We start from the raw sequence: 16321 nt of genomic DNA on the forward strand, positions 1-16321 counted from the left end.
TATCTACTTGGGATTAAATAATGTATTTTGTAACAAATTCAGAAATTTTATGGCCACTGATTTATATTATCAGTGTTTGATCGGGGCTACAGCTTTTATCAAGGATGAAGCTATTGGTAAAAAAATGTTCCAAAAATCTCTTATTATAAGTAGTGTGTGTGTGTGTGTGTGTGTGTGTAGAATGAGAGAGAGAGAGAGAGAGACAAGAGAGTTTAACAAATGCTCACAGATGTATTGCTGTGCTAGTATTGATTTTTTTCTTCACCTGTTTCTTGGTCTTCTTTATACCTATTAATTTCTCTGTCTCTGTGTCTGTCTCTATTCTCCGTAAGGTAGTCTCTTTGCATCTCTCTCTCTATTACACTCTCTCATTTAACTTAGACTGAAATCCGGGAGGTTGACTGGTCTGGATTTTAGTCCCAGCTCTCTGGATTTCTAGCAGTGTGCCTTCGCACAAAGTACTCAAACTCAGTTTCCTTATCTATTAAATAGGGGTAAAAGTACTCATTTCTTACAACTGTTGTGACAATTAATGAGTCATTGCATCCAAAAGTACCCAAGACAATACTTAGCCCAGAGCAAATGGCCAGTACATGGTGCCCATCTCTATTTTTATTGTCTAAAAAAAAAAGTCTCCATTCTTCATAGTCAAATCTGTATCACTGTTAAGACATTGTGATGCTGCCTCACTTAGAGGTATAATGTCACTGTAAATTACAGATGTAGCACACAGAATTTTAAAAGGGAAAAATCTCCCGTGTACCTCTTTTCACAACGTTATCATTCAAATGCTAAATGAAATATCTTACCTACAATCATGTGATTATTAAGTAGCAGAACCCATACATGATCCCTATCTTCTGTTTGTACATCTTACCCAGAGTTCTTTGCAATGAACAATAATTCTCTTTCTAAACCATGGCCTCATTTTTTGACTAGTTTTACTTTTCCCTCCTTTCCTTGCCTCCCTTTCTCGTTTCCTCTATCTATCTATCAATATCTATCATTATTAATCTATTCATCTCACTATGTATCACCTATCTATCATCTATCATTATCTATCTATCTATCATCATCTATCTATCTATAAATATCTATAGATATCTATCTATCTATCATGTATCTATCTATCTATACCTATCATCTACCTATTTATTCACTAGGACTAGAATTAATGCAGTTAGTGAGATAAAAATTTTCATTTACAGGGGCACCTGGATGGCTCAGCTGGTTGAGCATCCAACTTTGGCTCAGGTCATGATCTCACGGTTCGTGGGTTGGAGCTCTGCATTGGGCTCTGTGCTGACAGCTTGGAGCCTGGAGCCTGCTTCGGATTCTGTGTCTCCCTCTCTCTCTGCCCCTCCTCTGCTCATGCTCTGTCTCTCTGTCTCTCAATAATAAATAAACATTAAATTTTTTTTTTAAATTTCATTTACAGTACGTCATTTTTCTAACATTCATTAATTCATGTATTCGCATATTGAACATCTACTTCATGTCTGGTCCTTCCTAGACATTGTAAAAGTAATGATGAACTAAACAGGAAAAAAATTATCTTTCTAGGAACTTCCAACCTAGGAAGAGAGACAGAAGGTAAAACAAACACATGAACAAACAAACAAACAAACAAACCAAACATATTTCAATGCCAGGCCCAGTTAAGTTGATGGGAAAAGAAAGTAAAGGAATATACCCGTGCAGACAGGGATAGGTGCCATTTTAGCAAGGGTAGTCAGGGAAGGCCTCTCCGTGGAGGTAACGTGTCCTCAGAAATCTAGAAGAGTTTAGAAGGTAAAGCACATGGATGCTTGGGGAAACAGAGCCAGGTCAGAGGCCCTGAAGCAGAAACAAGTGTGAGAGTCCAGGGGAAAAACAAAACTTAAGAGTTCAGTTTTGACCGCAATATGTTTCAAATGCCTTACTGGATACACCCAAGTGGGGAAAAGAGTAGGAAACTGTATATGTGGGTTTGGAGCTGTGGGAGAAGGTCAAGGCCTGAGGGGGGAAATTTGGAAGCCCTCTGCAGAGATAGCTATTTAAAAGTACAGGCTTGCACGAGGTCCCCCAGGAATTGAGTGAAGAGGCAGGTGGGAGGCTGCAACATCGGGAGATTGAAACAAGAAAAGCATTAAAGGGAGACCAGAAGGAGCTGTCCGTGAGGTAGGAGAAAAGACAGAGATGAGTGGTTACTTAGCCAAGTGGAACAAGTGACCGAGTGATGCCCTGTCAAGTACTACTTGGAGAAAGTGTGAGAAAACAGAGTTGACCCGGGAAAGCACGCCTGGGGCGGGGGCGGTGCCCAACTCGGGGAGATTCAACAGAGAATTTGGGGCTGAGAAGACAGGGACACCTTTTGACAAGTTTTGATAAAAAGGGGAGGAGATACATGAAGTAACGGCTGGAGAAATATGCAAGGTCAAGGGAAGCTTTCTGTTTTTTGTTTTATTTTGTTTTCCTCCCCAATTTTCTTCTTTGTAGTTTTCTTTCTTTTGTTAGCGGGAGGTAGTTCAGCATGTTTATGAGCAGATGGGGACGATCCCATCGAGAGGAAAAAATAGACAATGTAGGAGAGAGGGGATAAATAAAGAAGAAGAGGCCTTGAATAGATGAGAAGGGAAGGCGCCCAGGCTACAAATGGAGGGAGGGAGGCATCCTAGCTACATTCACAGGAGGGAAACCTGCGCACCCAGGTGGAGATAGAGACGCGCATTTCAGGCAGAGACCTGAAGGCTGAAGACATACCCTTCTCTCTGCTTCCATTTCTTTCACTGTGATGACAAGCAGGGGAATCAGCTGACAGTGAAGCATGTATGTGAGGTTCGAGTGGAGCTGAAAATGGCTCCAGTCCTACCCTGAGAGCCCGGGCATGTGATGGACCAGGGTTGCCAGGTGCTCCCAAAGTCCCTTGGAGTCCTGTGACTACATGTGTAAAGTCACAACGGCCAGCAGGTGTGTTTTTTGTCATCTAGCACATTTGTCATAAAACGGAATTCCCAAGAATTAACCAGGTTTTTAAAAATCCAGCTCCCCCCACCTCCCAAAAAACAAACAAACAAAAAACCACCAAAAACCCAGCTTTCCAAATGAACATGTCTCATTTTTGTGACACTTGGACTCACACAATTTAATGAAAGAGATCAATTTTATCTGCCGTGGAAACATTAATTGTGAAGATCTAGAAAGAAATGGCTAGATCACCACTCTGGCTCAGGAAGAACATTTGACCACATAAGTATACCAAAGAGGAGAAACCCTGTGACTCATTATGCTAGCTCTCCCTCCCTCTCTGTTTGGTCCTAGATTACAACCAACTGTGGAAGGCAGATGTGTAAAGTGTGTTGGGACTCCATCCTGGCCCCTGGGTCTGTATACTATTTCACAAGCTTTTTAGGATGCGGTATTAAAGTGCAGTGAAATAGGCTGTGTTGAGCACTTGAGCTAGAGAACCAGGGGCTGCTTTAAGCTGAGGTTTTTCCAGAGCTGTGGTCACCTGGCTGCTGTGGGTTTGTGCTGAGGAACACAATTTTTAATCAAACGTTTGTTTGTTTGCATGATAGTTTCACTGTTGTTTTGTTTTTGTTTTTGTTTTTTTTTCCATCTGTGGATTTGATTTTTTTTTTTTCTCATGTATTTGGGTACAATGTTAAAACTGGTCTTTTCGGGTAAAGTCAGGCCCATCCCCTGTATCTATTCTCGATTGCTATTGATTTCCTTTCAATGAACTCTTTCCATGTTCACTCTTTTTTGGGGAGGAGGGGACAGATCTTAATGGATTTGGTCCTGCTGTGGTTTGAGATCTTCTTTGATATCTTTTTACAACAAATTCCTTTTAAATTTGATTTCTTTTTAATGTTTATTTATTTTTTAGAGACAGAGAGAGAGAGAGAGCAAGGGAGGGGCGGAGAGAGAGGGAGACACAGAATTCAAAGCAGGCTCCAGGCTCTGAACTGTCAGCACAGAGCCAGATGTGGGGCCTGAACCCACAAGCAGGAGAGATCATGACCTGAGCTGAAGTTGGACGCTTAACTGACTGAGCTACCCAGGCGCCCCTAAATTTGATTTTTAAATTTACTTTTCGTGTTTTTAAAATTTGCTATTAGAGAGCATGTAGTTAAGTGATGCTGAAACCTAATATGGCGATTTTCAATCAGTCAATAGAATATAAAAGTTAGAGAAGTTCGCTTTTCACTAAAAGTGTTGTAAAGAAAGAGGGTGATGGATTCAAGTCCAGTAATGGTTTTTCAGTGAACATGTTAACATTTGTGAAGCTATGTTTGGGTGTATATTAAGGCATGCATTATTATAGTGATTAATGAAAAATGTTCAATGTATATTCTTAAAAGTACTGAAAAAGAGGCATTTATGATGTAAACAAAACTCTGATGCATATTTTGTCATTGTCATTGTAAGTTCAATTGTAATATTTGCGTGAGGGTTGTATTTATATTTAGTTTATAGTAAAGTTGCTGTTTATCAGGTAACTATAGTACATTTGTTGACTATCAGCATATAAACAAGAGAGAGGCTCACAAAAACTTATTAGTATGCTTACTTACAAATACTTACAAATGAAAAACTCTTGGAAAGCATCAAATGCACTATATATATATATATTTTTGTATATTTTCAATGATAGCTGCCATCTAATTAGTTCTTCCAGGAGCCTATATGAAGGAAATTCATAATCCTATAAGAACATTATGTTGACCCTGAGATCAAGACCTGAGCTGAGATCAAGAGTCAGACACAGGCAAACCATAAGAGACTCTTAAATAAAGAGAACAAACTGAGGGTTGCTGGAGGGGAGATGTAGGGAGGGAAGAGTTAAATGGGGGATGGGCATTAAGGAAGGCACTTTTCAGGATGAGCACTGGGTGTCATATTTAAGAGCTGAATCACTGGGTTCTACTCCTGAAGCCAAGACTACACTGTATGTTAACTAACTTGAATTTAAATTAACAAAAAGGAAAAAAAAGAAAAAAGGAAAAGAAAAAAGAGAAAAGAAGACAGAAGAAAAAAGAAAAGTAAAAAAAAAAAAAAGTCAGATGCTTAACCAATGGTGCCACCCAAGGGCCCCAAGAATATTGTGTTGCAAAGACAGAACATTATTGTTTCTAAACTCACATACAGTTGTTGGCCATGAAGAAAGAAAGGGGTGGTCTTTACTTAGTATTGCCCAAAATGGAAATTACAATGATAATGATGATAATAATAGTAATAATATTAACAGCACCTTTCTATCAACCTTCAGAGTTCATTAGATTAAAACAACTATGCAAAAACAAACAGAAGAAATATATAATGATGTCATATTGAATGTCACAGACTGAAACCACCCAGGTCATGGAGAACTAAGGTAATAACTCATATTTAATTCTGTTTACATCTTAATCATTTAGGCTATATGACTTTCAGAGGACTTACATTCATGCGGAAATTTTGGAAACATTATAACTATTTTATTTCTAGTAGACAAAGTTAAGAGGGCCAATAGCATCAGATAAAATGTCCGCCATTTGAGTTTGACCAAAGAGATCACAGAAAAGTAACTTTGGACAGAACCTTAAAGAAACTCTTGTTCAACCCCCTCTTCCAAGTTTGTAGAATAAAAACAGGATGAAATAAGATAATTCATTTTTAGTCACAAATTTTTGGTGAACAATATTTAACCCCAAAGATCACTAGAATCTTTTTTTTAATAAAAAGATATTTAAACTAAATATAAAGGATTTGAGGGAATCCTATATTGTTTGACAGAATTAGTATTACCATTACCATTTCATTAGAATAGATTCTGAAGCTCACAATTCCATTGAAATCAATGGGCTGGCTTTATTTCTCCCTTAATTTTCTTCCTGCAATTTCTTAGGAAATGCAATAATTTATTAGTTTTTAAATCCCATCATTACCATATTTGTTTTTTCTCCCTGTTGTGTTTTCCTTTAATTGATTCCTGGAGGCAATTCGGAAATTTTTATCCACACCACATGTTTTGAATGGCTAATTGTTCTCTATGGAAGCATAGCCATTATGCTACTATCTAATTACATTAAGAAAAATTAATGTCAGATGACAAATCTATCAGCAACAAGCTCCCTGAGAATCAATATTTTCAGGAAGATTTTCACATCCTAGAATCTGGTTTTCAGGGTCAATGTGTGGAGTTAGCACTTTTTATTAGTAGTAGTATGATGTCAAACCAGGGGCAGGAGAGTTAACGATAGGATGTGTTCCCACCTCTCTCCTTTTTAAAGGAAGTACTCAAATGGGCAGAAGTCTAAAGCCCTATTTATTTAATACTGAGCTTCTGATACTAAAACAAACCGACAGTAGAACTCTTATAGAATAGGCTCAAATTAGGCTTCTAGGCATGTCTAGTGGTGTTCAGGGAGAAAAGACCAAACTTCTATTAATTCTTAGAAATTTTTAGTAGGAACTATTCTTGGTGACTTTGTACTTCATTCCTCCAAGGAATTTACCAGAATTTGCATTCTGTGAGGCTCGGGGGACAAAAGGTGCACACTGAATTATGTTGAAAACGTGCATTCTGCTTCTTACTTTTTTCTCGTTAAACCCAGGAAGGAAATCTCGCCTAGCCTCAGCAGTGAACTTATATTGGTTTGGTTTAGAACTCTTTCTGCATTCACTTATTTAACAGCTAATGAACAAAATGTTATATGAATGATTGATTTAGTTGTGTTTCTAGACAGATAAAAAAAATTTTTTCCCTAATGAGTATAGAAATAGGATTTCAAAGTCTGCATGCACTCGAAGAGCATTTACCCAATATTCTTTGTAGTCACCTCAGCAAATGAAAGATCAAATTGACATCTTGGCCTTAATAAAGACAAAATTTTAATAAAAAAGGAATGGCATCTTCTTTTTAGTTTCAAAATTATATCATGCATTAGGTTTTGTTCTTGATTATGAAATAATAAATATTTAGAGAAAAATGAGAAAATGCCAATACACAAACGTAAGACAATAAAAATAAATTATAACCACATCTACTAGGTCATTGTTAAATTTTACATATGATATAATGTTAATAACTATATTATCTTATACGTATATGATATGTACATATATATATGACGTTAAAGCTGAGATACGGGAGCCTGACCCATCAAAAATGGCACGGGGCCCCCAGCATACCATCTGTAGGATACCCATCTCCAAATGATTTTACATGAAGGAGAAATAGGTCTCCATTTCTTATATATTGATATATTGAATTTTTCCATTGCAGGCAACTATAGCAAACCTGAATTTATACAATAATTTTGGCCTATTTTGCTCATTATGGGTTATTTTGCATTATTTCTCATTTAAAAAAATTATGAATTGAACTATTACTTATCTTGATTACTGGTTTTTCTTTTGTGCCTCTTAAAGTTCACATTTGATGTGTGTAGTCCTTGTCACACCCCAATCCTAGCACTGAAGACAAATATAGACAGCGGTGCAGATCTAAGAACTGATTTAAACATCAAGAGTTTCTTTTCTCAACAAAATGGAATCATATAATACAATCTGCATTCAAAGTTCAGTCTTTAAACATTTTCCATGACACAACTTTTTTTGCACATAACCCATTTTCTTCTATTATTTATTGTTTTTTATATTTTTCAATCGCTAAACACTCTTTTTAAGTTTATTTATTTATTGTGAGAGAGCAAGAGAGCATGAGCAGGGCAGGGGCAGAGAGAGAGAGAGGGTGAGAGAATTTAAAACAGGCTCTGTGCTGTCATCACAGAGCCCGGTGCAAACCTTGAACCCACGAACCATGAGATCATGACCAGGCCAAAATGGAGAGTCAGATGCTTAACCAACCGAGCCACCCAGGTGCCCATCACTAAATACTCTTACGTGCAACACTTAGCAGTTGCTAACGAGGTCAAATTCAAGATTTGTTGAAGCAACACAAAGGGAAATACATGTCTGATAGTTTCACAGACTCTCTGGTCCCCTATGGATCAGCAAGCATAAAACAGGTTAGCGGTGGATTTGCAAAAATCAATCTCCATGGAAGCAGTTTTGACATTCATTGATTTTTTTTTTAATTTTCTTTTAATCTTTATTTGGTTTTGAGAAAGAGAGAGAGAGAGAGAGAGAGGGAGGGAGGCAGAGTGCAAGCGGGGCAGGAATAGAGAGAGGGAGATACAGAATCTGAATCTGAAGCAGGCTCCAAGCTCTGAGCTGTCAGCACAGAGCCCTACGACGCGGGGCTTGAACTCACAAACTGCGAGATTATGACCTGAGCCTAAGTCAGACACTTAACCGACTGAGCCGACCAGGTGCCCCCCCATTCGTTGATTTTTAAAGGATTGCTATTAACAGTAACCTTAATTTTATTTTGAGTCTACTTGGAAGACACTTAGTTTTGACATGTAAGTTGACATTTGTCAACTATCATTAGGTTAAACAAAAAAATATTTATTATTCGACTACATATTTCACCATACATATATGGTTGATCCTAAAAATAAATCTCTCCACTTTAACAAGGAGCACCCACAGTTAAATAAATCCTACAATACAATAAATGTATTCAGCCTGTTAGTACTAGAGTTGAGGGATGGCTTTCACACCCTTTTTACTCAATTCAGCCTAAAGCCCGTAGCATTATTCTGGAGCAGCGGTCAGCAAGCTTTTTCTGTAAGGAGCCAGATAATCAGTATGTGGCTCACATGTGGGCTCTGTGTCTCCCTTTGTAGCACAAAAGCAACAGTCAGAAACAATCTGTAAGCAAACAAGTGTGGCTATGCTCCAATACAACTTTACTTATGGATAGAGAAATTTGCATTTTTAAAAAATATTCCAGTGTCACACAATATTATTATTCCTTCTATTCTTCCCCCTACAGTTAAGAAATTTAAATCATTCTTAGCTCAGGAGCTATATAGATGATGAGGCAGATTTGGCCTGTGGTCTGTAGCTTACAGATCCCCTGTTCTAGAACAGTGGAAAGGTTGACATTTCTTAATTTAAATATCAGAAAGGCCTGGGGTTCAGGAAAAGAGAAAGTTGTATTTTCTATGGGTCTTGTAATATCAGGGCATTTGTGTATACATCACATATCTTTGCTCTGGTTCATTTTCTTGATGTGGGTAGTCTCCCATCAAGAATGCTCAGCCCTGTACATGAACAAAAAAAGGGGGGTATGTTTGGGAGAATTCACTTCAGAGTTGGCCACATCTGGAGCCAGGGAAGTTATTCCACACAAGAGATTGAGGTTTTTTGGGTTTTTTTTTTTTTTGTTTTTGAAAAATTGATATTAAAGGAAAAAAATCTCCCAATGATGCTATCTCAAAATGTCTCAGTTTTTCCTGAAACTGAGAAGGTTTTGCTACCTTTTTCATTTTAATTGGGTCTTTCATTAGCACTTCTAATACAATTAACAGTCTTGAAAAGTCCCCAAGACCAGTTCTTCCAAGATATGTGCTGATCTAAGGTATTTGAGGTGTTTGCCAGGAAGCATCATGAAGGTCTTCCCTGAGACACCTGTGTGCAAACCACAAGGAAGGAGGAGGGGAGGGGAGGAAAAGAACAAGGTGACATCGGTAGGACCTGGACAGAGCAGCTGTTGCATACTGCTCCAGTATCTGTGGGCTCCACGGGCAAATACAAGGCCGCCCAGATGCAGCCGTGGTCAAGGGCAAAAGTGCAACTTTTCCCATCAGTGTGACAACTGATGTCCTTGCTCTCCAGCTAATGGAAAATTCCTAGAGGAGAAAGAGGAAAAAAGGAAAGGGGACTGTTATAGGGGTGGGAGAGGGTGGTGGTGATTACAGGATCTGGGGGTGGGGAAGGGAAGGGCTGCGGTTCAGCTCTGCTCACTATTACCCCACCTGGATCCCCTACAGGGAGCTCAGTTTGCAACCAGTTTGCTCATCTAGGGAAGCCTCCACTGCGGGCTTAGGCCAGAGGGGACTGTAGCATTTGATCTCATCCCTAATGGAAAACAAATGCATGTCCTCTGTTCTTCTCCAGGACCAGTTTTGTTTTTTGTTTTGTTTTGTTTTCTTTTTTTTTGTTTTCTTATTGTTGTTGTTTTGTTTTTGTTTTAACTTAAAACCACTCCAGTGGCTTTTCTCTGCTCATAATTGTGTCCAAAGCCAAGTCCTTTGGCTATTTAAGCCATCCCCCTTCCTAGCAGTTAGGTTAAGATTGGGACAAACCAATCTAATTCTAGAACTTGTCAGCCAGAATTGGACCATCACAAACCAATCGCACAAGACTGCTCCCTTCAGACCAATAGTTGAGATTATTCTTCCAAGATGTAATGAACCTTTTAGCTCCTTTTGAAAGAAAAATCACCAGCAAGTACATCTCTCTGTCTAGAGATCCTTTCTAACCACAGGTTGTTGAGATCATCTGCAGTGGGTGAAAACCACTCCTTTAGGGAGAAGGTTTTTTAGACCAGAAGCATTAGTTATGGATGTTGCCATTGTTGTTCCTTGCAAGGAAGAGAATGAAAGTGTAATCGTACTAGGTCATGTGTAAATTTATGCTGTTTTTACTGGCTCTTAACCCTTTTCCTTCCAGGAATTGTTAAGTTCCTTTACAGTCGTATATCAGTCCTTGGGTACGTTCTCACCAAGGGTGACTGTTTGACGGTAAGGTCCCTCAGTAGACCAACAGAATAGAAGTCGGGTCACATAACGGACTCCCTGGAAATTACGTAAGAGAAATAAATACCCTGGTATTTGCACAGAGAGGAAATTATGAAATTTACTTCGAGCATGAACTCATAGACTCTCTCAAACTCTCCTGTGAGAAAATCTTTCTTGGTCTGAGGGGGTCTTCAGTGGAGTTAGGGGTGAAACCTTGCCCGAGAGATCACCAGTCCCTATGTTGCTCGAAACAGGCTGCAGATCCTTCTGGTGGAGACTCCGAAGAGGGTTCAGGAGACAGGAGAAAGAACAGGACACCTGTCCATGCCTAGGGGGTCTAACTTTTTTCTTTTTTTTTCTGTTCTTTCACCTTTTGGTGTTGTGTCCATGACCTGTAAGTCAACTCACAGAGAACTGCTTTCCCTTATGGAAAAATAATTTCCAAAACGATTTTTATTTTCTTTGTTTTATTTTTGGCCGACCGGACTCTGTTACCTGCAGGGCATGGGTCGGTTTTCTATGCACTGTGCTTGATGCTTTTCCGGCACGTTGCTTTGATGGGCTATGCTTTTTAATGGAGCCTGTGGAGGTAGATCCTGAACTGCATGTCCAGAGACGAACCAAATGCTAAAGAAGGCTAATAATACAATTCTAACTGCTCTGCCTGGATCACTGGCTATGTCTGGGTCCTCTTTTTTTGTAGGATTTGAAATAATGTATGGACCACGGAGAGGAAAAAGGAACAAGGCGAGCAATGCATGAGGGAAGAAGATAGAACATAGAGAGGAGTGAATTAATGTGTGTGCTTAATTCACTTAGGGAAGAGCGCCGACTCATTGTGAGCCCAGGATCGAGGAGACTTGCATACATTTCCACTATACTGCCTGGATTTTGATACTATGGATATAGCATTGATGACGGTCTTTGGTGCTAAATGATGCTTTGACCAAGTAGATGTTCAGATAAGTTCTGCCAGGACACACAAATAGCACTTTCATCGGCCGCTGCTCCAAGGGAACTGCTTCTGTTATGTGTACTTTGCTAGTGTTTTCCAGAGAGACTGAAGCTGTTTAGCCTCAGAGCTTTATAGATTATTCTTTTTTTGGAAAATACTGAGAGTCACCACTATCTGCTTTGAATGTTTCGTATTTTAATGCATAAGAAACATGTGTGCAATGGGTGAGTAGATGATACTTTTTTAAAATTGCAAATTGTAAAATATAACTGAACTCTTAAACACCATACAATCAGAATCACGAAAGCAAGCTACTCAGAAATGGAGTCTCAATGCCGACTATAGATCTTTTGTCAGAACTAAGAAACTACAAATCAAAATGTGGCCATCTTCAGCCTCTTGTAAGGTCTTTAGATATGACACCATGAGGTCAAGACATAGAACTCCGAGTGTGCATGTGTTTTCATGTTTATATACTTTGAATTTGCTTTGTGCCCACTAATTTATTGAGTACCTTCCTCCTTTCAGTTAATCCAGTACTAAGGGGGCACTACATTTTTGTATAAAATGGGTTTTAAGCTTTGCCCAAAGGGGAAACACATCATTATTTTTCAAGGATTTTTCTTTTTGGAAAGCATCACGGTGTGTGTTAACATACATAAGAGATTTAATCTCAGTAAATGTGAAAGCTAGCTTTCTTAAATGATTTTCTTTCCCCAAGTTGACCTAACAGGTATAGAAGAGAGTCTGCACGTATTTCAATTTACATGCAGGAAAATGACAATGAGCTTACAAGAAAGCATTATTTATAGTGTCAGTTCCTGCCTTGCTAAAATTTGGTGATTCAGTTATTCAAACCATGTAACAGAATAGATTTAGTGTAAATACAAGTTTTAAAAAGAGATTTTCTTTGCTGATAAGACCAGAAGCTGAAACACAGACAGAATTGAAGTCTGTGTAGTAAATTCAGAGTTTCTCTGTTACTAACCAGAGAGACAATTTTCTGAAATGCTCGTTTACAGGGATCATTCATCTGGATTTCTTTAACATTTAGAATGGACCGGGGGAAGCTCAAATCTGAATGGAGGAGAAGAAATAGTTGGATTTGATCCTAGTTAGTACATTAAAATATCTAAGTAAGCACCTACAAGATGGGCAGTAATGTAACTTGCATTTTGTTTTAGTAACCATATAGGGCTATCATTGTTATTTTTCCTGTGATCATTAGTCATTAATGTTATTGGTGACATTGGAGTATAGCATTTTAATTTTGCATAGTTGTGATACAAGTTACTTATTTGCAACTTGTGCATAGGGCTTTGAATATTAAAAGACACATTTACCAAGGGCCTGGAATTAAAATCAATGGGGGATATACGCCTGCAGAACATGAACTAGTCAATGAAAGAGGAAAAGATCGATCGTATCCTCAGATACTGATCAAATTTATTTTTAAAATGGAAGAAAGTCTCCCATAGCGAAGCACAGAGATTGAGCCAAACATTTGGAAATAGGTCTTGTGTGAGGAGTTGAAAGGCCAATCTTTATACACTATATTCAGCGTAAGAATAATTTGGGGGGAGTTAGTAACTAGCAGCAAAAATTATCAGCCCTATTCTTTGATTTCTAGATTTGTCTGAGCACGATTGCTGTGAAAAGTTATATTCTGCAGAAAGGAGAGGAAGAAACCTTGAGTCTGAAATCAGCAGACTTAGAATCTGTTATCAACAGCTTCCACTCACATGAGGAACTTCCTTGACACATAATTTCTCCATCTCTATTTCCTTATACATTAAAATTGGGATTTGGGAAATCATATGAGGAGAAATCCAGAAGAAAAGATCACATGGCAGGAATGCAGCCAGAGGCAACAGATGAAGAAATGACAGTCCGAATAACGTTCTAACAGTCCTGCTCACATCTCTTAGCCTTCTGTTCAGTCATCGGCAGATCCCTCCCCGTCTAACGAATAAAGTGTCACTCTTCATGCTTGTCTTAAGGGTCTAAAATCTGGCCTGAATTTAATGTTCAATACTAATATCCCTTTTTTCATTAATTTATTCAAATGCTGACCATCACCTAGAAAATCCGCTTCGGTTTTCTCCCTCTAACAGCAACCCATATGCCGACACAGCTATAAAATGTTCCTAAAGTCCTCAGATGCTTCTCTCTTCATTTATGATTTGCGTACTTAATCAGGCACTGCAAAAGATTGTAATGCTATTTAAAGGGTTATTACATCTAAATATCTCTTTAAAACATCTTATTTCCCCCCAATTAATTTATTCTATTTATTAACCTTATCATCATTAGTAGCAGCAGTCTCAAGTAGTGTCAATAATTCCATCGGCTAAGTGTTCATCGTGTGGCAAGCATTTTATGTGTCTTATTTCTAATCCTTATAGCAGCCTTTTACAGCTAGCTGGATCAATGTTGCAAACACACATCAGGCTGACCCAAAGCCCAAACTCTCACCACCGTGCAATGCCGTCACCATCACCAAGGTCACATAATGCAGAACATCCCTGACGTTCAACATATCAGGATTTGCCTTGAAAGAGTTGCAATTAAAAAAACAAACAAACAAACAAACAAACAAAAAAAACATTTCAAGAGATCATACCCTTTGACCTAGTCATTCCACATTTGGAAACCTAACAAAAGATGAAGATAAACAATCCATGTGAGAAGTTAATGCATCGTTACACGAGTATAAAACAAAAATGAATACAAAGGTATAAGAATAGGTGATGGCTCATTAAAGTATGATTCACACATATTACGGACATGAAATACATGTAAACATTAAAATATATGCTTTCCAGTGAATTTTCATCACATGACAAAGAAGTATAAAAAGTAAGATACTCATGCATCAAAAAGCATGACACAATTGATCTTAAAATTATAAAAATATAAAGATACAAAAATGGAAAAAAGGAAAAAGGGGAAGATATATACCAAAGTATTCATAATGGTGAGAATATGGATTTAACTTTTTTTTAATGTTTATTCATTTTTGAGAGAGAGTGTCAGAGCATGAGTGGGGGAGGGGCAGAGAGAGAGGGAGACACAGAATCCGAAGCAGGACAGCTGTCAGTACAGAGCCCGACGCGGGGCTTGAACTCAGGAGGTGTGAGATCATGACCTAAGCCGAAGTTGGATGCTTAGCCAACTGAGCCACCCAGGCGCCCTGAGAATATGGATTTATTTTTTATGTTTTCCTTCATTCTTCTATATTTTTAATGCTTCTCTGGTACATTTTCCACAATTGCTTTGACAGTTAAAAAAAAAAAACCAAAAAACACACTCATATACACTCATACACTTGAGAACCCCACACGCACAAACTGTTAAAGCCTATATCCCCAAATCTAGACGTTCTGGTATATACCCTTTCTTTCAGAAGTAACATTGCAGTATCATTGGCTTTACTCAAACTGTGTTTTGTGTTTTCTTTATAGCTTGTGGCACATTCTTTAAATGTCTATAATCGTGACTAACTTTGGTTGTCTGAAATTGTTTTTTGTTGTTGTTAGTTCTGGAAAAAGCCAAGGTGCAGGCATCTTATGGCCGGGTTCCTTGATCTAAGAAGCTGCCATCCGATGGCAGGGCTCCCTGATCTAAGGAGCTGCCGTCCGTGTTAACAGAGAATGAACTGAGGCTTTAGGTTCATTACCTTTAAGGGAGCTGATGTGTCACAGACAACACAGATACAGTGGTCATCGTAATGACTGTACTAAGAGCCTGTGTAATGTAGGGTCTGGCCTGAGGATGAGGATATGGTATTTTCAGAGTGTAACTGTCTCACCCACATGAAATACATTAAGTCGTCCAGAGCATGACAGAAGAGAGTAATTTACTAAATAATAATTCAGCTGCACTGGAAGTGTGAATTAAAAAAAAAAATTCCCACTTAGTACTGCTGGTTTAAAAATATTTGGTGGAAAATAAAGATCATATTAATGGAAACAGTAAGCACTCAAATGATTTCTCAATAAATGACTGTATGGTTTTATTGTACCTATATGTATAAACATGTGCATATTTGCAGACACAAAGGTACCTCCCTTACCCGGAGGTCTTCCTCGACTCTTCATTACACAGTAAATACGGGACTAAAGCATTTAAACACTCTGAGAGGCTAAAATAGATGTCATAAATCCATATCCTGAAGCTTTTTTACCCAAAAAGGAAACTGACCAAAACAAGGTAACTCCAAGTTTGGGATCTGCTCATACTATTTCAAAAATATATATCTACTTTAAGCCTTTTAGAATATGTTTGTTTTCACTTTGCATATATTTCTAAGCAACCCTGGTTATATAAGTTCTCAGTACCGTGCACATTAGAATCAACAAATTAGATAGAGCATGATGGCAGCCTGATGTATTTGACAGAAGAAAAAATGAGAAGTGAAGGCTGTCCTTGGTGGAAAAGAGGGGAAAGAAAAAAACAAGCAGAAGACTTAAATAAGCTTAGTCTAGAGTCATTTAATGTAGATGACATTGCTCTTACTGTACCCCGATTGTCCCCCTCTGTTGCAGGTAAAAATGAAATTGCTTATGTTTATTATAATGATACTGAATCATTATTCAAAAGTCGTAGTATACTCAAAAATACTGCATTCCATCTATCAACTGACATTTATTGAAACTGACTTATTTCCTTGGCCACGTGCAAAGCAATGAGGATATAAAGACAAAAAAGACATGAGAGTGGATTTTGAAAAGCTCTTAGGTGGAAAAAT

General features: G+C 38.2%; 1 protein-coding gene across 2 annotated transcripts in view; it reads left to right on the top strand.

The window, feature by feature from the left end:
- The window catches only part of KCNJ16 (potassium inwardly rectifying channel subfamily J member 16), a 165455-nt gene extending 151202 nt beyond the window's left edge, over positions 1–14253 (top strand). For both annotated transcript variants that reach the window (XR_006211042.1, XR_006211043.1), the window contains 2 exons: positions 5252–5356; positions 13202–14253. The gene's annotated coding sequence lies outside the window, so the exon portion shown is untranslated. The remainder of the gene's footprint in view (positions 1–5251; positions 5357–13201) is intronic.
- The last annotated feature ends 2068 nt before the right edge of the window (positions 14254–16321 follow it).

This window comes from Panthera tigris, chromosome E1 (assembly GCF_018350195.1).
Source record: "Panthera tigris isolate Pti1 chromosome E1, P.tigris_Pti1_mat1.1, whole genome shotgun sequence".
Classification (NCBI taxonomy): domain Eukaryota; kingdom Metazoa; phylum Chordata; class Mammalia; order Carnivora; family Felidae; genus Panthera; species Panthera tigris.